Source organism: Mustela putorius, unplaced genomic scaffold, assembly GCF_011764305.1.
Source record: "Mustela putorius furo isolate JIRA1106 unplaced genomic scaffold, ASM1176430v1.1 tig00000480_pilon_pilon_pilon, whole genome shotgun sequence".
NCBI lineage: Eukaryota > Metazoa > Chordata > Mammalia > Carnivora > Mustelidae > Mustela > Mustela putorius.
The window spans coordinates 555,688-580,279 of NW_025421397.1; the positions used below are offsets into that span (position 1 = coordinate 555,688).

The 24,592-nt window shown below is 38.7% G+C and overlaps 1 pseudogene; it reads right to left on the bottom strand.

The window, feature by feature from the left end:
- Positions 1-9,898: 9,898 nt before the first annotated feature.
- Positions 9,899-11,140, bottom strand: LOC123392252 (annotated as a pseudogene).
- Positions 11,141-24,592: the final 13,452 nt, after the last annotated feature.

Below are 24,592 nucleotides of genomic sequence, written 5' to 3' on the forward strand. Positions count from 1 at the left end.
TTAGATTGTGGTGATCAATGCAAAACTTTTTCAATATACTAAAAGCTGCTGAATTGAATGCTCTAAAGGGGTGGATTCTATGTTATATAAATTTTATCTCAATAAAAAAATCAGACAAACAGTTGAATGATTGATATTGGAGGCAACACAAGTTTATGTGTTAGACCAATAATTTTAAAACTTAGCAATAACTGTACCCATTTTATAAACAGAATCTCTTATGGAGTCCTATATATAAACTATATATAAACTTTAAAAGTAGCATTTGATTGTAATAACATTACAAATTCAATTTTTAATACTCTTAATTTTTTATTTTTAATAAAATACATATTTAATTTAATAAAATCAAATTTTAGTATTTTAATATTCACTGAAGATAACAGCAATCAGTAAGAAAACTGAGCCTGCTCCTTCTCATGCATTTGGATCAGGTTAGGACTGACCATTGCTGCCTTCTATTACCCAAGCACTTAGTTGTTACTCTTATTAATATTTGTGGGAAGTTCACATACATGCACAGAGATAGAACAATATGATTTATCTTGAGTTCTTTTTTTTTTTTTTTAAAGATTTATTTGTTTATTTGACAGAGAAAGATCACAAGTAGGCAGAGAGGCAGGCAGAGAGAGAGAGAGGAGGAAGCAGACTCCCTGCCGAGCAGAGAGCCCGATGCCGGACTCGATCCCAGGACCCTGAGATCATGACCTGAGCCGAAGGCAGTGGCTTAACCCACTGAGCCACCCAGGCGCCCTATCTTGAGTTCTTTATATAAATGAGTTAATCTGGTAGCACTAATTATTGTGTTAGATGGTTTCCATTGAATTTAAATTTATAAACCAGTTGTTAAACTATTTATAGAACCACAGCAAAGAATACTCTATGGCATTGCTTAGAAATAAAAAAATAAATCACCAGAATAGACTAGGTGGTCTAGAAACTGAGCCAGCCACTTGGGACAGGGATGTATCTCAGTTGGGTGGGGAAATGTGATTTATTTAATAAATTATACTAGCACTGACAACATAGGCAAAAATGAATTCCAGATGGATTAATGCCTTTAAAATATAAAAACTAGAAGTTTTATAGAATATTTATGTTCATTAAGGCTGAGGCAGGTAGCAGCTCCATAGCTATAACATACAACACATATTTGAAATACAAGAACTAAAAAATTATATTTGGAGAAAAACGGGCCACTAAAGACAAATGTTAGTTGATATATAAGCTAGTCTTGGTCTGGAGAAAAAATTGCTTTAAATATTTCAAGTAGGAAGAGATTTTACACAAGAAATGAGATGCTCACTAACCTGTTAGACTGAAGGAAAAAGTCACCAAAAATTCTTGCTGGCTTTTAGAAATCCAGTGGTGCAGGAATGTCGGGGAAAACCACAGCCAATAATCTCTGCAAAATGCAGGACATACTTGGGGGCCACTGTGTGCGCCATTTTCACCAACTGTCAACATGTGTAATGAAATAAAGGCTGCTTGCTTGCTTTGCCCTTCCTGGTTGCACAGCGAGAATGCTGCTTTTTGGTGGAAGTTAAACCAGGACCCTCCCTGCTGACTATCAGTTTCTACTCTTTTCTCTGAGGGGAGATTTCAAAAAGCAAATATTCTGTTGAAGAAATAGGAGTTCTTATGGTCATTACACAAAGTGATGACACACAATATAGAAATTTCATAGTCCAGAAATAAATCCTTTGAAATAAAGTTACGGTACATAAAGATATTGGCAAAATTGGTGGAATGTCATCCATTTCTTCTGTTTGGGCCCCACAGGAAGACTCATTTTTCCAGCCTTCCTTGGAGTAAGGTAAGGACTTCATGACTGGGCTATAGCCAGTGAAATCTGGGCAGAAGCATCCTAAGCCATATCCAGTTTGCATCATAAATCCCTTTCATCTTCTGGGCAGCAGACATATGAGAAAATGCTCAAAATCACTAGTCATCAGGGAAATGTAAATCAAAATCACAATGAGGTATCACCTTACACATGTCAGATTGGCTAAAATCAAAAGACAAGGAATAACAAGTGACAAAGATGTGGTGAAAAAGGAGCCTCATACACTGTTGGTAGGAATGCAAATTGGGAAGGCCACTGTGGAAAACAGTATGGAAATTCCTCAAAAAATTTAAAATAGGAACACCACATGGTCCAATAATTTCACTCCTGGGTATTCACCCAAAGAAAATGAAAACACTAATTTGAAAACATGTACCCATATGTTTATTGCAAGATTGTTTACGGTAAAGATACGGAAGCAACCCAAGGGTCCATCAATAGAGGAATGGATAAGTAAGATGTGGTGTGTACACACACCCACATGAATATGCAGCCATAAAAAGGAGACTTTGCCATTTATGACAATGTGGATAGACCTAGAGGATATTATGCTAAGTGAAGTAAATCAGATTAAGACAGACAAATATATCATTTCACTCGTGTGGAATCTAAAAAGCAAACAACAGCAGAATCAGACCTGTGAATACAGGGAAAAATCTGATGGTTGCCAGAGAGGAAGGGAGTTAGGGGGTGGATGGGCAAAATGGGTGAAGATGCCTGGAAGATACAGGCTTCCAGTTACAGAATGAATAACAAATGTGTAGTGTTTAGAAGCAGGATTATTTGTGAAGTGCCTCCCCCAGCCAGGATAGACAAACCTGAAATACGTCATAGGCCTAGCAATGCTTTAGAAATGGTGAGCCCAGTTGGGTCTAACATTTTGGCTAACACTGCTACAAGATACATGTCTTATACCTTTGTTTCCTCTTCTGATCTTCCGTGTTGGAAATTTATATCTTCTTCACACTGTTGGCATTTCCACAGGTCCCCTATGTGAATCCATTTTGTTTCTTTCTCCTCTGGCGGGAAGCACACTGCTAAGAGGGGCCCAGGTCCACTGCCTGTTGCTGCCCACCTGTGGTACTCAGAACCCATCTGCTTAAAGAATTACCCAGATGGTCATTCATGCTTACCAGCTGCCCAGAGATATACCCTATTACCCACCCTATGCATAGTAGCATATTAATGATTCTGGGATTCTGAGAAGCCCAAATCCCCTTTCCCTCCCTTTTCTATCTTGTAGGGTACCAACTTCATTGTACCCCCAGAAATCAGAGTAGAAACCAATCTGGGTAAATACAACATACTTACCTTCCCAGACTGTGCACAGGGTCTCTCCCTGTCCCACCCACCCAAGTTCACTCTTCCCTCTCCATTTGCAGTGGTTATGCAGAGTCCCAAAGTGAGGTCCTGGCTCAGACACTGTAGTAATGGATCTGATTAGAATACATTTAAACTGCATGTGGAAATTTAACTTTTGCATTTGAAAGACAAGGGCTTTTTTTTTCATAATACAGTTTTATACTATGTTCATTGCAAATGTCTCCTTTGACTTTTTATAAGTTTAATGAGTTCACTGGGATGGCCTGACAGTTAATCACTGTAATAACTTTTCCATGGGAAAATGTGTTTCAAGTTTTAAACACTTGGTTTTAAATGTAAACTTTTGGGAAAAAGAAAACTTATTCTTAAGTCAAAAAGATATTAATGAGCTTTTAGTTTCCAAAAGGGAATAAATTGCCCTTGAACTCATCAAAGAAACCCCCAGTGTTTTCATATATTCAGCTACTGAGACGAGTTAACTTAAGTATCAGATTTATGAGAAAAGAAGGCAAAATAGCCACATTTGTTTAAAGGAATTGAAACTTCCAACATACTGCCTTGATTTTAAAAGTGCTTTGCCCCTAGAATTCTCAGTCTTTCATTCTCATTTTCCTGTATTAACTGTTTACCTTTTTTTTTTCACTATTTTTTTTTCAGATGTTATTGATTCAGTACTCCTTTTCTTCCTTCCAGTATGGCTCATCTGAAAAGTTTTGAAATGTCTGGCAACAATACAAGCAATAAAAGAGAAAAACACTGAGGAAGTTAGGACACATTAAAAATGCAAGTAGGGGCGCCAGGGCGGCTCATTTGGTTAAGCATCTGACTCCTGATTTCAGCTCAGGTCATGATCTTGGGGTCCTGAGATTGAGCCCTGTGTCAGGCTCCATACCGGATGTGGAACCTGCCTAAGATTCTCTGGCTCCCTTGCCCCTGCCCCTTCCCCACACTTGTGCATGCTCTCTCTCTAAAAATAAATAAATAAATAAATAAATAAATAAGCGTCAGAAAATACAATAGCTAAAATGAGCTCAGTGCAGAGAAACATGTATAGGATACATTCTTGTACAGTAGATGAGATTGGGTTGCAATTTAACTGTTAGTTTTCTAAAGTTAAAAAAAAAAAAACAAAAACCTAAAACCCTCAAGCAGTCGTTAAGAGTCACTGTAATATAAAAGCAAAAGGTAAGCCTAATTAAGCCAAAGAGATCTGAATTTTGCCCAGAGTTCCTGCCTAATACAGAGGGCACTCTACAATGACTCAGATGTCATTTTGGATAACATCCTGACAACAACTGAAATATAATTTCCTACCAATTCTTTGTAATATTGGTTATACCACTATAATCAAAATCACAAGTTACAATTATAATCAATTGTGGTAGATTTTTTTGTTTGATAGAATTCCTAAAATTTTCATTAGTAGTGCACTTAGAAGTCATTTCCTATCTTGAGATGCTAACAACTAATCCTCAAATTAAGTGATTCTTTTTTTTTTTAATTTTTTTTTAAGATTTTATTTATTTATTTGACAGAGAGAGATCACAAGTAGGCAGAGAGGCAGGCAGAGAGAGAGAGGAGGAAGCAGGCTCCCTGCCGAGCAGAGAGCCCGATGCGGGACTCGATCCCAGGACCCTGAGATCATGACCTGAGCCGAAGGCAGCGGCTTAACCCACTGAGCCACCCAGGGGCCCTTAAGTGATTCTTGTAGATGTAGATTAGGAGATTGTGTTGGGAGTCCTCAAGACCATTCTGAGTTTTGGAAAGTCTTCAGAACTCACAGGACTCAGCATGTAGTCATACACATGGTTACAATTTATTATAGTGAAAGGATAAAAAGCATAACCAGCAAACAGAAAAGGTCCATGGGGCTCAGTACCAGATAAACCAGATGTAAGCTTCTAAGATTCCTTTTCCAGTGGAGTCACACAAGGTGTGCTTAATTTCTCAAGAAAAATGCTGTGACGAATAGGAAATGTTGCCAACAGGAAAGTTCACTAGAGACTGAACACCCAAGGTTTTCACTGGGGTCTGATCATACAGAAACCCTCTGTCTGGCATATACCCAAGTTTCGGATTCATAGAGGAAAAGCAGGGGTTTGCAGAAATTATATTGTTTGTACAAACAATTTAGATACTGTGAGCCACTTATATGGGTTAATAGTAGGAACATTCCAGAAATCCATGTTCCCAGCTGCCAGCTAAGGGCGGACTTTTTAGGTAAGGACTTAAGCTTTTTAAGTTAGAACTTTATGTTAACTTTTTCTGCACCCGGATGATTAAACTTAATTAAAAATTCTGGAGATAACTTACTAAATAGTTTCTTATATATTGTCTAAAGAAAGAACCTACTTGTGTTAGTACTAGTTCATTCGTATTAATTTCATTAAATCTCATGTAATGAATGATGTCAGTGTAAATTTAGCCTATATACCCTACTAAACTGATTAAGAATTCATGGATTAAGAAACTTCAGAATTTAAGTATTACGTGTTTTTAAATTTGAGTAAGAAACTTCTTACGTGTGAAATTGGTTAAATGGAATTATATAATTTCGTATATCATTCTCAAACAAGAGTACTGATTTTACTCGGGCCTTTTTTTGATAAGGGGAATATTCCATCTATGGATTTAACCAACATTTCATAGCATGAAGAAATACTAAATATAACAGATTGCATAGCTTGATTAACTTGATTTTGATTTATGTTCTTTTGAATTACAACTGCCCTCAGAGAAAGTAGCTATTAAGCTTTGGCTAGTTACAATTTCAGCATATGAAGAACACTGATTAAGGAAAGGCACGAGATATTTTTGATGTTTTCTTCCGGAAGGATCAAGTTTATGGTTTTAAGCCTTATGTTCAACTCTTTAATCCATTATGAGTTCAATTTTGTGATGGTTTAAGACACTGGTTCAGGGGCTCCTGGGTGGCTCAGTAGGTTACCTTCAGCTCAGGTCAAGATCTCAGGGTCCTGGGATAGAGCCTCGCATCAGGCTCTTTGCTCAGCGGGGAGTCTGCTTCCCTCTCTCTCTGCCTACTTGTGATCTCTCTCTCTCTGTCAAATTAAAAAAAAAAAAAAAGAAGACACTGGTTCAGTTTTTTTTTTTTTTTTAAGATTTTTATTTATTTATTTGACAGAGAGAGAGAGATCACAAGTAGGCAGAGAGGTAGGAAGAGAGAGAAGGGGAAGCAGGCTCCCTGATGAGCAGAGAGAATCCCAGGACCCTGGGACCATGACCTGAACTGAAGACAGAGGCCTCAACCCACTGAGCCACTCAGGCGCCCCAAGACATTGGTTCAGTTCTTTTCTTTTAATGTGACTGTCCAGTTTTCCCAGTACCATTTATTGAACAGATAGTCCTTCCCATTGTATATTCTTGCCTGTGTTGTATATTAATTGACCATATATGTGTGGGTTTATTTCTGGGCTTCCTATTCTGTTCCATTGATCTATGTGCTATATTTATGCTAATATCATACTGTTTTGATTACTACAGCTTTATAGTACAGTTTGAAATCAGGGAACATGATGCCTCCAATTTTGTTCTTTCTCAATATTGTTTTGATGAAGGGTCTTTTGTGGTTCCACACCAAATTTTAGGATTGTTCTATTTCTGTGGAAAATGCCATTGAAATTTTGATTTAAAAAAATTGCACTGAATCTATAGATTGCTTTGGTTAGTATATACATTTTAATGATGTTAATTATTCTAATCCATGAGCATAGAATATCATCCCATTTATTTATGTCTTCTTCAAATTTTTTCATTAATGTCTTATAGTTCTCAGTGTATCAATCTATCACCTCCTTGGATAAATTTATCCCTAGGTATTTGATTCTTTTTGATACAATTGCAAATGTGATTGTTTTCTTAACTTCTCTTTCTGACAGTTCATTATTAATGCATAAAAACCCAACAGGGTTTTGGTTTTATTTGTATATTACTTTTGTATCCTACAAGTTTACTGAACTCTTTTGTTAGTTTTTTTTTTTTTGAGTTTTCTTTTTTTAGTTTTAAATAGAGAGAGAGAATGAGCAAGGGATTGGTAGAGGGAGAGGGAGAATCAAGATCCCTGCTGAGCTGGGAGCCTGATGTGGGGCTCTACTCCAGGACCCTGGAATCATGACCTGAGCTGAAAGCAGAAGCTTAACTGACTGAGCCACCTAGGCACCCTGTCTTTTTCTAGTTTTAACAGTTTTTTGATGGAGTCTTTAGGATTTTCTGTATATGATACCATGTCATCTGCAAATAGTGACAGTTTCACTTATTTCCTCCCAATTTCGATGCCTTTTATTTCTTTTTCTCGTGTACTTGCTCTAGCTAGGACTTCCATACTGTCATGTTGTCTTCAGATTACATTTACACATATGTATGTTTTATACCAAATAATCTTTGTTTCCTCTCTCCTTACTCCCACCTTCCTTCTCTCTTTCCGCATTTCTTTTACTGGTAAAATTTGTATTTTTGCTTGGATGTCTGTTGTATACTAATACCTTTATACCATACCTTTAGTAACTTTCTATTTGTTCTCTACTATGAGAAATAATTGAAATTGGCCAACTACCTCTTCTTTCTTCTTTCTCTTTCTGTCTCCCAGCATCTGATGTGAAGTAATATCCTCTTATTTCTAGGGAATAGCTATAAGGTAATCAGGTAGCTTATTCTACTTTTCATATGTTCTCCCCATGTCACACCTACTCTTCCTATGTTTGATCGTTGTAGTCTACTTTATTAGATCATGTGACCAATAACATATTATATTCTCTCCTTTATGTCATTATTTAGTCTTAGTTCCATAGGTCAAGATATTGAAGTCTGTCCAGCCATTTTGGTGGTTCGAAGCTCATTCTCTAGTAGATAATCTTAGAAAGGGGCAGTAAACAGTATTTCTTTCGTTCATGAATGTTTATAAGTGTTTGTCTATAGTCTTTATTCTTGAATATGTTTGCACGGTACAAAACCCTTAGGTCATTTTTTCTTGCCTTGAGTGAGTTAAGTATCGCACTCTATTATTATCTTCAACCCATAAAGGGTTGAGGTAGAAAGATCTGGCAATTAATATTCTTTCTCTCGTAAGTGATTAGCTGTTGGTGTTTGCCTTGATACAATAGAATATTTAAAGATTTCCTTTAAAATTCATTTGTTGTGGGGCAGCTGGGTGGCTCAGTGGGTTAAAGCTTCTGCCTTCCGCTTGGGGATGGAGCCAGGCATCGGGCTCTCTGCTCAGCAGGGAGCCTGCTTCCTCCTCTCTCTCTGCCTGCCTCTCTACTTGTGATCTCTGTCTGTCAAATAAATAAATAAAATATTTAAAAAAATTCATTTGTTTTACTAGAATAATTCTTGGCATTGGCCATTTTGGTGTCAGTGTTTCCAGGTATGCTTTTCAGTATATTTTACAGGTTTTTCTGTTTTGTTTCTTTCCTTCAAAAATTTTTTCTTAGATTATTTTGTTCTGTTCTGTTGCTCTGGTTCTCTCCCTGGGGTACTTCTGGCATACATATGTAGGAACGTGTCCTTTATCTGTCACTTTCTCTCAAAACCGATTTACCTCCTTCTTCATTTCTTTTTGATTTTTAACATTTTTCTCTTCTTAAACTTCGATTTCTGCTAAAACATTATTTGTTACTGTTATATGCTCTTGTGTTTCTTGTTTATGCTTCCTTAACATTTTTTAAAATTTTTGTTCTGAGTTCCCTCATTTTTTACCTCACAAAAACCTTTTGTTTGATTAAACAGAGCACATTTACATATGAGGAAAACGCCTAGGCCCAAATAACAGAAGCTACCAAGGCTATAATGAATGCTTGCCTCCTGCTTAGTAAATCAAAAAAGCAGAGACTTACAGGGGCTTAAGTTACTCACTCTGGTCCTTGTGCTCTCCAAGCAATTGAAATTTCCTAGAGGCCAAGCTGGAAGTTCCAGGCAAGGCTTTTATAGGGGCTTATGCTTGAGCACAAAGGAGACAGCACAAAGGAAAAAGTCCTTCCTGCTGGCTCTCCAGACAAAGGCAAGGGAAAATTTTTACAGAGACTGAGGTGGGAAGGAGGGATGCCTAAGCATGTAGGGGCAGGGAGGTACAGGAAGTTGGGCACACAGTTTCAGCGGACAGAACAGGACAGAACACGTTTCATCAATGTCTCATTAGTATGTTAAATCCCCACCCCTGGGTGTGATTTTTAGTATTATAATGAGGGAACAAGTCAGTGAAACGCCAGCCCTGGAGTCTGCCTTGGTGCAGACTGGTTTGGTTTGGTCTTTACCAGGCTTTGTAGTGGAGTCCCTCATTTGGTAAGCATCCCCCTTTAAGTTTTACTTAAAACTCTCTAAAATATCTGGAGCTAGAGAATAGGGAGAAGACTAGGTAAGTCATACAACCATTGTCAGAACCCCTCTACCTCCGGCTCAAAAGTTGTATTGTTGGGTCCCCAATGTTGGGTCCCCCAATAATGGGTCTGTGATTAAAGGAGCGAGAATGATACAAAGCGAAGGTCAAGCAAAGCTTTATTTCGTGCCAAGTATCAAGAATCAAACCGAACATTCGGGGCTGCACCTCTTACAGAGAGGGCGACCTCTGTCTGCTTCACAGACTAGTTTTTAAGGGCAAAGGCCATGTAGTTGGGCCTGGCCACGCACAGGTGGCCAACGAAATTGTAACACACAGAGAAAGCTGCATAGTCGTGTTAGGTCACACATAAGTGACCAATTGAATTACAATTTACCCTAGTAGATATTTTAAGCAGCCTATCACCTTGATCAGAATTGGCACCCAAAAGGTGCCCAAAGGGCGGGGCCCAAGCTCCTTGGTAACTAGGGAGACAGTATGCACCACCGCACTGATGGGATGTCTCCACCTGGCCTGACCCACCCTTGTATTTGGGCTTTGTTCCCTGGAACTTGTTTTCAAGTAAGTCCCCTGGAGGAAGGGGGGACAGGGACAGTTTAAATTTTACTGCAAAAACAAAAAAATGACTATTTAATCCAAGATGGAATCCTGTGGCTAAATAGGCCCTTACAGTATTACTTCTAGAACTGGAGGCTTGTTCCTGTTTGTTCAAGTGCATTTTCTCCCTATGTTAATGGTTAGGACAAAGGCAATAGCTACAGAAGAGGTATTCCACTGGTAAATATAGAACTATATCAGAACAAAGAGGGGGGTGACATAGAAAATTTTGTCTTTCCAAATATCAGTTGCTTTCGTAATATAGTCATATGCAGTGAAGAAAACTCTACCTCCCACAGGCTTAATCCAAAAACTTTCTGTTGCTATTCATACCAAACAAGGCTCACCATTCTTCTGGCATCATTCCTGAACTAAGAGATCCAGCTGGCATTTTAGGGTATTGGAAAACTTCATTTTGTGACCTCCATTATAGATTTCAACACTGCTGGCTATTGGCTCAGACAGGTGGGCCTCCTGATCAATTCAGACTTCAGCAGTTTTGTCTTAAGGGAACATTCTTTTGCACCTCATCCTTTACTAGAAGGAAGTCCTGATTCCTGCAATGAACAGTCATTGGAAGCTATAGTAAGAGGGCAGTACTTCCCGCACTCAGTGCCTGGTTGTACCTTCACCACCTTGTTGCTTCTCGTAGGTCGTAATAAGGTCATTTCTGGCTCAGAAGACTTTTAAACGTGCTTGCTTCAAGTTGGGCATTTAAATTTCCTTCTGCTGCACAATCTGCATTTTTTTCCTTTCATGATATTCTGTTACAGTCAGTCTTTTTGTTTGCACAAGAGAACCTTTCAAATGTTTTGCATTTTCTTGGCCTTTGTTACTTTTCCTTCTGCTTTCCCATTGTTTTCTTGTTCAGTGAAAGCTATCACGCCTAATCTGCTATTGTGTGTCCACATTGCTGAGGGCCATGCAAAGCCTGAGAGTTGGCTCAAGCTAATCTTTGGTGGGAAAAGATTTAGCAAAAAAAGAAATTTAGCAAAATTCTTGGCATCTTTGTTTAAAGCCCCAGATCCTGGGGCGCCTGGGTGGCTCAGTTGGTTACGTGTCCTACTCTTGATTTCAAACTGGGGTCATGATCTCAGGGTCATGGGATTAAGCCCAGCAACCAGCTCCGAGCTCAGCAGGAAGTCTGCTTGAGGATTCATCCTCTCTGTCTCCCCTGCTCCAACCCCCTCCACTCTCTCTATTTTTAGAATTTTATTTTATTTTATTTATAAATAAATAAAACTTTAAAAAGACAAATAAAATAAAACCTCAGGTTCTTGCTTGGCAGTTTTTGAGTTTTTCTAATGCTAATTTATGTGCTTAATTTTAATGGCTTTTATACTTTTGTTAAAAAATTTTTAGCTTATTTTGAAATATTAGATTTCACAGTTTCCCAATTTGTTGGCATGTCTTCCTGAAGTGTTTTCATCATAGTGTGTGGGGATTTTATCCTGCCCCTTATTCCTTTTCTTCTTACAATAATTTTGCATGAAATCTGGCTGCAATTCTTTTTTACTGCTTATTTTGAACATGAAGTAAGTTTTCCCACACTTTTTAAATGGGGGAGGTCCAAAAAGATAGATTTTCCTTTATTCCAGGAATCTTTCTGTTGTTTTTGCAAAGCAACAAGAAAGGAAAAAAAAAAAAAAGAAGAGGAAGAAATAGATCTCTTTCAGAGATCTACCTCTCATTGCCCCCCCCTTTAAGGAAAACAATGGATCACTTAACAAAGGAGAATTACTTTAAAACAGGGACTATCACAATGAGTAGCTGAGAAAGCAGTGGAATTTTAATAAAATGTATGTATGGAGTTTAATAATCTGAAGTAGAGATGACTAATTCTTCTCTAGATTTATACCCATAACCCTGAAAAAAAATGGCCTTGTCTAAATAACCCAACCTTTTGTCTAAATAACCTAACACACATTAGAGCAAATTGATGCAAAAACTTAAGAACTAAACCAGAAGCAGTCCCACCACTTCTCAGGGTATTTTTAACCCTTCAGCCATTGTTTTTTTTCTTTCTTTCATCCCTTCCCTTCACCCATTTGCTTAAAAATGAATTCTCTAGGCCACCTTTTCCACTGTTTTCTCTTAAGTAATCTCACTACTAGATAATCCGTTATTTTCGCCAAGTTCTCTATGAAGCTAAATTTTGTGGAGAACTGATTTAAAAGTCCCTAGAGTTTGTTTAAAAAATGCATTGTAGGGGCGCCTGGGTGGCTCAGTGTGTTAAGCGGCTGCCTTCAGCTCAGGTCATGATCTCAGGGTCCTGGGATCGAGTCCCGCATCGGGCTCTCTGCTCAGCAGGGAGCCTGCTTCCCTTCCTCTCTCTCTGCCTGCCTCTCTGCCTACTTATGTTCTCTATCTGTCAAATAAATAAATAAAATCTTTTAAAAAAATGCATTGTATAATATTATCTATTGGTTAGGTAATGACTCCAAATCAACATATAGTTCATTTAATCTTCTGTTCAATTTCATGTTGGGTTGTAGTATTTATCCTTATACAGATTTGGCAGTTCTTCTGATTGTGTAACAAACTCACTTGTCTTATGACTATTTTCTCCTGTAGGGGAGTGCTAGGTTTTCTGTGTTATGTCCTAATAGGGTTTCCTTGTTGCCATGGGCTAAGGTCAGAGTGCTGTAGATTTTGAAGTAGGATCTCTTCTTGGAGGGAGAAGTCCTTTCCACCATCGGCCACATGGAAGACTGAAGAGGCTAAGCTGTTGGGAGGCTAGAGCAGGGGCTTACAGTCAGGCTTCTGGGGCCCTTGCTTCCCTGCCCAAAGATGGCTCAATTTCTGTGAGAAGGAACTATGTAGACAGTGAAGTAGTTCTATCTTACTTCATACATCTCATGCTCAGTTTACTCCTTTGAAGACTGGTGGGTGCCTTGATGGTTGTTTCAGTATCTGGGCAGCCAGGTGTCAGAACTGTAGTGAGCTTTAAGAAATGTCCTCAAGATGGAATGATGAAACACTGTCCAGGTGGGGAGACACCTGGACAGTGGAACACCTGGAACACCTGGACACCTGTCCACTGTGGAAGGCTGTGGACTCTCGGGAGCCATCATTTTTCAAATCTGCTGGAGCACTGCCAAGAAAATAGGGGCACCTGGGTGGCTCAGTTGTTAAGCGCCTGCCTTCAGCTCAGGTCATGATCCCAGGGTTCTGGGATCAAGCCCCACATCAGGCTCCCTGCTCCACAGGAAACCTGCTTCTCCCTCTCCCACTCCCCCTGCTTGTGCTCCCTCTCTCACTCTCTCTCTGTCAAATAAATAAATAAACTCTTAAAAAAAGAAAAAAAAAAGAAAGAAAGAAAAGAAAGGAGAAAATAAATATTAAAGTTTGTGACCTAGAGTTTTAAGTTTTAAGGAACAGGTAAAGGTGCCAGAAGATCTGATTCAATACTGAGGCCCAGGATGGGGAGTGCATGTGGGTCAACCCCTTTCATGAGCCTCCACACATACAGCAGAGGCTGGCAGGTGCTTCAAGAGGCTTTCCTCTGAAGTATCTTTCCAGAACATGAAACTATTTCATCAACTTTTTTCATTCTTTTCGGTGGCTCCAATATACCTTTATTTCCATCAGATGATCCCATCTTTCATTTCACAGAGAAAAAAGAAGTCATCTGATGGAAGTTTCTCCAGTTCTTCATACAACATCTTCCAAATATGCTGTATCCACCTTATTTCCTTTTCTTGGCTTTTCTGATGGAAGAGATACCCCACCTCTTGTCTTAGGATAATTTCTTCACCTGGCTTCTGGATTAAATGCCTTTCTGTCTTGTCAAGGAATATACTCATTTATTTAATAAATACTTAACTGAGCATCTACTTTTTAACAAACACCATGCTCCATCCATTCTCTCTTTTGTAGAGTCAGCTGGTCTCACACTATTGCCTCTTTGCCAATAGCCTTTAGCCATGCTCAATGCTCTCCCAGTGAATAACCAACCAGGCCAAAAAAAGTCTTTCGCCGTAACTCCTTCCTTAGCTACTAGCTTGTTGTTCTCCTCTACACAGCCAAACATCTCTAAAACATTGTCTGTACTCGGTGTTTTCATGTCTGCCTATCTTATTCAGTCTGCAACACACAGATTTCTAGCTACTGCTCTCATGGCTCCCAGTGAAAGTGCTTTCATTGTGGTCACCAATAACCAGCTTGTGGCTGAGATGCATGGAACCACTTCAGTTCTCACTTTGATCTATAGGCAGCATTTAAACATGTGGACCACTTCTTTCACGAGGTTTCTATAATACCACATTCTCCCTAGTGTCTGGTTCATCCTTCTCCGTCTTTTTGCAGGCTACATTTTGGTCTGTATTTCTCTTAAATGTTGATGTTCCTCAGGGTTTCCTGGGCAATCTTTCCTTTGTCAGCACGTTATGGTTGATGTGATCAGCTTCTAAGACTGTAATTATCATCCATATCATGTAGGAAAGATACTTGCCATTGTGTTGACATGAAGATGTGAGACTCTCAAAGACTGTTTTGTTTAAATAGGTCTATAAGGAGAAGGCCAAAATAAATGGCCTGATTAGCAATCTATCTCATGCCAATTAAATACCAGTGGAGTGACAAAAGAAAGTTCCTAGGTTTATAGTAGGACCTTAGTCATCCCAGTGCTGGGTATATTTTACAATGTAGATGTGTAGAGGCAATTTTCACAATGAATTTTCACGCAGAACTGATGTAGTGCAAAAATACAGTACCATAACAAAATGGAAAACAAAACTTTACGGTATCTATTGCCTTGAGTTAATGTTCCATTCCAAAGAAGATGATGACGATAATCCTTTTATAATTAAAAAGTAGACTATCACGAAAGAGGTTCTTTTTGTCCTTCTCAGTGAACTGTCCAGTGACTAATATTTATAAGGGACAGAACCTGTATATGCAAATTGAACGTGACCTTCTTCCCACCTGGCTCATGCTACATATTCTTTGTGGGTTTACGATATGTGATTTATCAGTATTATTAAATCTTCTCCTTTACCTTAACACCTGTGTTATTCTCTACTTACTTATCTAGATACATTGTCTGCCTTTATCTCCTTTGCTTTATGCCCTGGAATATTGTCCTTTGAAAAATGTATCACCTGTGCTCTTTTGGCTTTTCCAGTGGGAGATACACCAGCAGGAGATGTAACACAGGAGGACAGCAAGGTCGGGGTGTTTCTTCGCTGCTCCTGTCCTGCTCTGTGTTATATCTTTGGCAGTATCTGTGTCCCTCTCCAGTGAAAGGTTCTGCTGGGCCGTGCCTCCCATGAAGTTCCATTAACAATTTTTTACTCTTGATTTTTTGGTTCTAGGTGTCATAACAGTTTCCCATTGTTGCAAGTCTCTCAAATCCCTCGATACTGTGTTTTTTTTCCATCATATCTTCCCATACCTTTGCAATCCTGCCACTGAAGTTTTTTTAAAAGATTTTATTCGTTTTTTTTTACAGAGTCACAGTGAGAGAGGGAACATACACGGGGGAGTGGGAGAGGGAGAAGAGGTTTCCCGTGGAGCAGGGAGCCTGATGTGGGGCTTGATCCTAGGACCCTGGGATCATGACCTGAGCTGAAGGCAGACGCCCAACAACTGAGCCACCCAGGCACCCCTGATTCAAGTGTTAACTTGAACTCATTTAGGATTTTTTTTTTTTCTTTCCAAGAACCTGACTGATAGGACAATGTTGTAAAATTAGCCCAGTGCCTTGCACTCTCAAAAGCACTTGTGTCAACAATTCTCTCTTTCTATTTAGGATTCTCATTGAATAATGTGATGTGGGGTCCTAAGATTTCACTTATACTTCATTTAAGGCTGAAAGCTTATATTTCTACTTCTGTATTTTTACTATGTACTAAAGACTCACAGACTTATATATTTAGTCCATAAATGTCTCCTAAGATTCAGAACTATATGTTCAACTCTTCTGATTCGTCTGCTCTGATATCCCACAGTTACATAAAATTCCAAATGCTCGATTCCATTGTATCTCCTTACATGTCCTTTGAACAACTTCTCAGCCTGTTCCTGTCTGTGTTAAGTTAGGGGTGCAGGAACCTCTTTACAATTTGAACAGTCACGGTCCCTATGAGTCTAGCCTGGCAGTACTTTTGCTAATACAATTCCCTTAAGAACTCTGGGGGCTTTCTATATTTGAGATCAAAGCCCACTCTATGCTCTAGAAGTCAAGCCACAATTGTTTTCAAAACAGTTTTCTCCTTTGAGACTGATTTATTGCTACTTTGGTATCAGGCTTCTGTGAGACTTATCTTTGTGTTTTCAAAATGCCATTTGGTTTAGCTGAGAAAGAAAGCACCAATTTAAATTCCTTAGAAGCCTTAAAAAAGTGTCCTAGGGCCAAACCTTTGATTTGACCTTTATCCTTTATCCTTAGGCCATATCTTAATTTGAGAACCTTATTTGCTTAAGAAACTGTAAATAAGAGATAGTTTATATTCCAGACTGGCAGGTTCTAGCCTCTCAGTAGATCTATTTAAGACGTGACCCAAATAATTTCACTGCCAAAACAAGTCTTTTTTTTTTTTTTTAATATTTTATTGTTTTTATTTATTTGACACAGAGAGAGAGAGAGAGATCACAAGTAGGCAGAGAGGCAGGTAGAGAGAGCGGGGGTAGCAGGCTTCCTGCTGAGCAGAGAGCCCCATGCAGCGCTAGATCCCAGGACCCTGAGATCATGACATAAGCCTAAGGCAGAGGCTTAACCCACTGAGCCACTCAGGCCCCCCCTTCCTGCCAAAATAAGTCTTATGACCACACCTAAATTTAAGTGGGGGCAGAGAAGAGCTATCTTCCCAGGTGTCAGGATGCAGAGAGAATCAGATATTGGTAAATGGTAATGATACTCACTGCATAGTAAGATAAACACAAAAAAGTCACAAAGAAAATACTAAAGGCTCTTAGAGCAGGAGGTAATCACAATTAGGGTATCACATGATGTAAAAGGCAATTCTGTTTTTCTGTCCAGGAGGGAAAGTTAATTGCTTCACTTTCTTTTACCATTAGGAAATGGTCTGCCGGGGTTCCAAATTCAGTCCAAGCTCCCAAGCAGGTTGAGTTGGTAGAACCAACTCACAAGATGTCCATGCTCTCCTTGTTCCACAGATAAGCCTAGATAACACCCACATCAGTGTAAATAATCCAGAGAATGATCCCAGACTGGTAGAAGAGACTCTTCACAACTAATCCTAGAGAAGAGGCCACAGCAAAAATGGGATATATCTCCTTAAAAAAAGAAGAAAAAAAAAAGCCAGTATTACTAAACCCACATGATTGTCCTGAGGATCATTTGTAGAGAGTAAGTACTCAACAAATGGTGGCTATTATTAATTCATTTTTAGATCCATACATAAAAATTTGAAAAAATGGCTGCTTCCAGAAAGAAAATGGGTTGCTGGGGAAAGGAGTAGAAGGAAGGCTTGTATTTTGCTGTATTGATTTATTTATTTTTTGGTAATCTTATTATTATTTTTTATAACCTTATTTTTTTTTTAAGAGAGAGAGTGAGCTGGAGGTGGGGCAGGAGAGAATCTTCAAGCAGACTCCCTGCTGAGCGTAGAGCCCCACACAAGATTTGATCTCAGGACCCTGAGATCATTACCTGAGCCGAAATCAAGGGTTGGATGCTTAACCAACTGAGCCATCAGGCACCCCTCTTTTTTGTAACTTCTAGAATTTTCTACCATCTACATATGTCATCTATTCCAAACAATAATGGGTGTTAAAAATACTACTTGTACAGGGACACCTGGGTGGCTCAGTGGGTTGAGCCTCTGCCTTCGGCTCAGGTCATGATCCCAGGGTCCTGGGATCAAGCCCCACACTGGGCTCTCTGCTCAGTGGAGAGCTTTCTTCCTCCGCTCCCCCCGCCTGCTTCTCTGCCTACTTGTGATCTCTGTCTGTCAAATAAATAAATAAAATCTTAAAAAAATACTACTTATATATTTGTTCCTTTTAATCCCTATTATATTAGAAGCTTGAAAGTTGCATCTTAAAATCATCAAGGAATATATGAAACAGTTCATCCATGAGAGACTTAAAATAGATTCCTTCTTAAGATTCTTAGGGCCCATTAGAAATAGTAAGTAAACAAGAAGTTTTCTTATAGGGAGACAGTTTTTTTGTGGTATCAATATAGTTTTGGTGGCAAAAACTCCACTAAGTTCAAGAGAAAATAGTCAATAATACCAATGTAAATCTACACAATTTTGAGCATAAATGTGAAATTTCATTCAGTGATAAAGGAGTGTTTAGTGGGGAAAATATCTAATCTTGCTACACTAATATCTTCACTCAAATATACGGTACTTCCCAACGTATGGCTGATTTCATATGCTTTATTGAGATAGAGCTCTTTGACTTGAGGGCATGCACAAAATAAATGTTCATTTTAATCCTGCTTCCTTTCACCTCTCAAATTGGTTTTATGACAACAGAGTTTTTTAGATCACTTGAGGCACTTCTGAATTATACAGTCAGACAAAAATAGGTATAGTAAAATTATCTCAGCCTTATGGTAGAAGAAAAATCTGTTTCCTCTGTAGAGATTTTTAACTTCTGAAACTAACTGATTCTGTTCTTTGGCATTTGAGAGAGCTGTAAATCCATTCATTTGCCAGACATTTATTAATCACCTTCTGTTTGCAAAGCACTGTGCATTTGATTAGCAATCAGTTGCTATTCATTCCACTCATTTTCTATCACATTACTTTCATTGCCCACTTACTTTGTGCTTTAATTTCCTAATTTTTAGAAAAACAGCACTTTTATAATTCTTGTCATCCATTTATCTGTCAAGAGCATTAATGAGTAATGCCTATATTTGGGGTGTGGTCTGGTGTAAATGAATAGTTAATTTTTGTAAAGACATCTTAAACAATGTCAAAAGGCAGGTGTAATTTCTTTGAATATTCCATGAATGTTTGAAAAAAAAATCTGTATTCTCTCTTTTTGTTATGTTCAAAAAAGATAAATGATAAACTGGGAAAAACATACAAGATATATTTTGGACAAAATGTTACTATCCTTAATACCTTAATACAGGACAATTCTATAAGTTGAACCCTGGTTAAAAAAAAAGGCAAAAAATATGAACACCAAATCCTTCAGGGAGAAATACAGATGATTGATCAATAGACATGAAGAGACTATTATTTGTTATTCCCTTCTATTGTTTTCCCATTTTTTATTTTCCTAATTTCTAAACTTAACTCTATTACTTTCTCCCTTTATATTTCTTTGGGCTTCTCTATGACATTTTTTCCTATTTTTTTAAGTTGAGTTTTTGTTTATTTATGTTCATTCTTTTTTTTTTTTTTTTTTTTTTAAGATTTTATTTGTCAGAGAGAGAGAGAGAAGTTAACACAAGCAGTGGGGAGTGGCAGGTGGTGGGAGAAGTGGGCTCCTGGCTGAGCTAGGAGCCCAATGCAGGACTCAATCCTAGGACTCTGGGATCATGACCTGAGCCGAAGGCAGTTGCTTAACAGACTGAGCCAATTAAAAAAAAAAATCCCCAATAAAATTTTTTTCAAAATTTTTGATTTTATTATTTATTTTAATCACTATATTTACCTATATTTGACAAGTTTTGACATTAAATTACTTTTATCATTTAATTCCATGTATTAAGGGGTGCCTGGCTGGCTTAGTACATTTAGGGTCTGCCTTTGGCTTAGGTCATATTCTCAGGGTCCTAGGATTGAACCCCATGGACTGGTCTGGCTCCCTGGTCAGCAAGAGTCTGCTTCTCCCTTTTCCTCTGCACCGGTCCCCATTTGTCCTCTCTTTCTCAAATAAATAAAATCTTTAAAAAAATAATTCCATGTATTAAAATTTTCTTTTTAATCAGGAATATTGAATATTATATTTTTACTCTCCAGATGTAGTGATTTTTAGATCTATGGTTTTGGTTTTAATTTACCTTGAATAATCAGACAACATCTATATGATGTCAATTCTTTGGAATTTATGGGTTTCTTGTATGACACAGTGCATCGTCAATTTTTGTTTCTTCCACAGGTACTGTATAAAAATTTTGCATTTTCTATTAAGCAAATTTATAGATTTGATTATACTTAGTTTACTTAATCTCACTGTATCTGATAATGATTTTTTTTTTTTAAGATTTTACTTATTTGACAGACAGAGATCACAAGTAGGCAGAGAGGCAGGCAGAGAGAGAGGGGGAAGCAGGGTCGCTGCTGAGCAGAGAGCCTGATGCGGAGCTTGATCCCAGGATCATGACCTGAGTCAAAAGCAGAGGCTTTAACCCACTGAGCCATCCAGGTATCCCTGAGAATGATTTGTTAAAATCACCATAAAAAAATGTTGATGTATTTATTTTTCCTGTCGCTCTCTTAGTTGTTTTATATATTTGAAAGCAATTTCCTTAGTGCATATGTGTTTAAAAAATAATATCTTAGTGCTTTCCCTGGAAAGTCTTTCTTTGTGACCTCCCCTTCATAAGCCTCAATTTCTATTTAATTGGATATTGAAACCACTACTCGGGCTTTCTTTTCATTCATTTGTACCTGATACATTTTTTTTCTATTTACTGCACAGTTTCTGTATGGTTGTGTTTTTGAAGTGATTCTGTAAGCAGCAGGTTCCTGGATCTTTAAGTTGTTATCTTTTGGTGGGTTAAACTAATAATTGCCATTTATTATAGTTACTATTTGGAGTTATTTTAGCCATACTATTTTAAGTTTTCTATTATCATACTCTAATTTTGTTTTCTTTTTTTCTCTTTCTTATTCCCTATTCTTTTCACTGGATGGATATATTAAAAAAAAAAAAAGTTATACATTTGTATTTTGGTTTCCCAGTAGTTACCTCTTATTTATTTCTTCTTCATCTCCATTTCCCAAGGTTGGGAAAACTTTTTTAAGTTTCTAGAGCAGGAGAAAATGATACGGCGCACATACTCTAAATCGTTTGCCTTTGCCAGGTCCTTAGCTTTTGGGACCTCAAGGCTAAGAATGGACTCTTTTGTTATCTGTATTTTGCTGTGTCATCCTTCCCCTGGAGCAGAGAAGATGCACTGCCTTGGCTGCCTGGGCTGAGGGAAGGTCCCAGGGAACCAAGGAACAATGGAGGAAAAACCGGATTATTATCTCAAAATCTTATTCAGTCACAAACACTTGTGCTTTCCTTGCCACCTCCACTCAGAGCTCCATTACAGTTGTTGGGAGGCATCCCGTTATTTTCTAGTACTTCATAGTTAGCTAGTAGATATATTTAGTATGTTTATGAAATAAGCTGATTATATCATTTGGTATATCCCTTCTGTGATATTAAAACTCTCTTTATAATCTTTGGTCTCTTCAATTTGAATTTGCTATTTTTAATTCATTCATTCAGTCAACATTTATTAAGCACCTATTACATGTCAGCTACCTCGCTGGAGGAAAGTATGGAACAGCAACAACAACAACAAAAGTAATCCTTCTCTCAAAATGCCCTCTTTGTAGTGGGGGGCACACAGACAAATCACCAGGTAATTACAGAGAATGCCCTAAGTGCTATAATCTTAAAAAGCGCAAAGAAGAGAGGGTCACTAACTGAGGAGATGAGCAACAGCTTCACAGAAGAGTGAGTTTTGAGTTGGGTCTTGAACGATAATGAATGGGTATTCAAGTAAGTAAGGACCGGTGGGGGAGGGGGAATTTCAGAGTTGGGGGGGTGGTGATAGGAAGAAGAGCAACTGGGAGAGGAAAGTGCCTACGAAGGCCCAGAGAGTGAGCAGCCATGTGGTTGTGGATGGAGACGCTGTCTGGGTAGAGGGAAGACAGGAGCCACAGATACAAAACTAGAAAGATTTGTGTTTTGAGCTTCAAAAAAATGTATCTTCATTTAGAGATTTTTTTTAAAAAGATTTTATTTTTTTTTTAACATGACAGAGAGAGGGAGATCACAAGTAGGCAGAGAGGCAGGCAGAGAGAGAGGGGGAAGCAGCCTCCCCGCTGAGCAGAGAGCCTGACGTGGGACTCGATCTCAGGACTCTGAGATCATGACCTGAGCCGAAGGCAGAGGCTTAACCCACTGAGCCACTCAGGTGCCCCTCATTTAGAGATTTTTAAGCAGAGAAGAAAAGTAGATGTTGGACGGGGATGCTGAATGGAAGAGGGAGAAAGAGAGAGTCAGAGAAATAAAGACAAGGGCTTAGCATCAAGGAGACAAGCTAAGACATTGCAACAAACCTTTCCAGGCTTACACCACCACACCAGCTCAGGCCCTTACAATTCTCTTGTGGTATACATTTTTAAACTAGGGTTTGACCAGGTCTTACCACTTCTAATTAACTGTGACACCACTGATTTAGATTGGGATGTTAAAAGAGCACTATTTTTTTGGTTTAATATAAGATGTCACTTTTGGGTATCACAGGCGGTGGTGCCTATAAGACTATTCAAGAGAGATTTCTTGCAGATTACTAGAAATATTTTTCTGAACATATTCTTTCACCCTTTATTGGGGATGGGGTGGGATTGAGAATGGAAGGGTTGGGGGTCAGAGGTTGATTTGTCCCTCCACCATTTAGTAAACATCATAGACTTGCGTATTCTTTGTAATTCCTACCGAACATTTTAAAATCATGTCTTGTCTTCTTATCGTTTTAAAAATTCAGTGATCAAATATATAATGGAGTACTTTTCATGTGCGTGCAATTCTGTAAGGTCCTACAGGTGTTACAATAGTGGTAAGAATAACTTACCATCTAGTTCCTGCATGTAATAAATCCAAATATATAAATGATAATAAAATAAGTTATATAAATATACTATAGTATAATAATTTTATTGAACAGGATAAGATTAACAATAGGGTAGCAAACAACTCCATAATCCCAGTGATTTAACAGAACCAGAAAGTTTATTTTTCACTCATAAGCAGTGTGCTGTGGGCCCAGGAGATTCTTCAGGACAGCTGTCCTTGCATTGGCTCAGCTTTCTGAGCTTTGATTACAAGCAACCTCTTTATGGACACGTTTCCGTGATGACCACGGGAGGGGAACAGTGGGCTGGAGTGACAACTACTGGCAATTTAACGCTTCTGCTTAAGATGTGACCCAAGTTACTTCACTGCCCAAACAAGTCTTATGACCCATGCCTAAATTTAAGGGGGCAGAGAAGAGCTATCTTCCCGGTGTCAGGATGCAGAGATCAGAGATTGGTAGACAATAATAACACTCACTGCATAGTAAGATAAACATGGCAAAAATGTTACAAAGAAAAGGCTAAGGCTTTTAGAACAGGAGGCAAAGGCAGGATGTCACAAGATAAAAGACAATTCTGTTTTTCTGTCAATGAGTGAAAGTTTATTGCTTATTTTCTTTCACCAGTAGGAAATAGTCTGCTGGGCTCCAAATTCAGTCCTAGCTCCCAAGCTTGTTGACTTGGTAGAACCCACAAAATTTTCAAGCTCTCCCCAGTTCTTTGTTCTTTTCTCCCCCTCTTTTTGGTTCCGGCATATGTGGCCTAGAGAAATGGCCTAGGGAATTTGTAGAAGAAAGTTACTGGTAAGGTTCTAGAAGGTTTCAGTCTACATTCTGAGAACTTGTCACTGCTTCTTGAAGACATTTTGCACAAAGGTAGGTGGAGTAGTTATAAACCAAATGACTAAACCTAAACAATTAATAAGGTCTCTTGGAACCTAGCTGCTTTTTTACAAGAGAACCATCAGGGTCTACCCAGAAATTCAGTATAGGAATACTTAAGGGCAACTGATCATAATCATCTTACATAAATAGGATAAAAAAAAAAAAAACCTCCAGGACTTTACAGAAAGTGAGCATGCCATAGTAAACTAAAAACAGTGAGAAACCTTTGGGGTTTGGGTTTTCATTCTCCCTGTAGGTACTTTGGGGAAAATTGGGAACTTGCAGTGTGTTTCCCATTTATTTTGTTTACTTATCGAATTCTTCATTATAATTCAGTAAGAGCAAAAAGAACGAGAATCTAATTTGCTAAAATGAAAAAAAAAATACTTCTTTCTCCACTTTAAAGTTAGAATGATCGAATTATCCTTAAAATGTCTTCTTGTACCTCGGAAATATATAAAAGGTGAGAAATCTCTACACTGCCTCTGAACTGGGTGCAAAAAATGGATAAAACAGAATTCTTTTGGGTAGTATCTGGAAATAAGATTCAGAAATTGTCAGGCAAGTCTTCAGAAAGAACTGAAACCATGCAAATGCTGTTCGTAAAAACAAGTCCCCACGCCCAGCGGAGAGGGGTCCCCTCTCCAGGGGGCAGCAGAGACGCGCGAGGGGCCGGGGACGTCGGCGACCCGGGAGAGGCGGTGTAGATGCAGGCAGTGCCCGCGCCAGCAGCAGGACTGCTGCCCCAGGGGCGGCTTGGAGGGGCGGGCTGGGACAGGGGCCGGGGGAAGAGGCGGAGAGGCGACTTCACAGAAAAGCTTTTAGAGGCGATGCTCTCCGCCCGCCCGGCGGGAGGCGGGGTAGC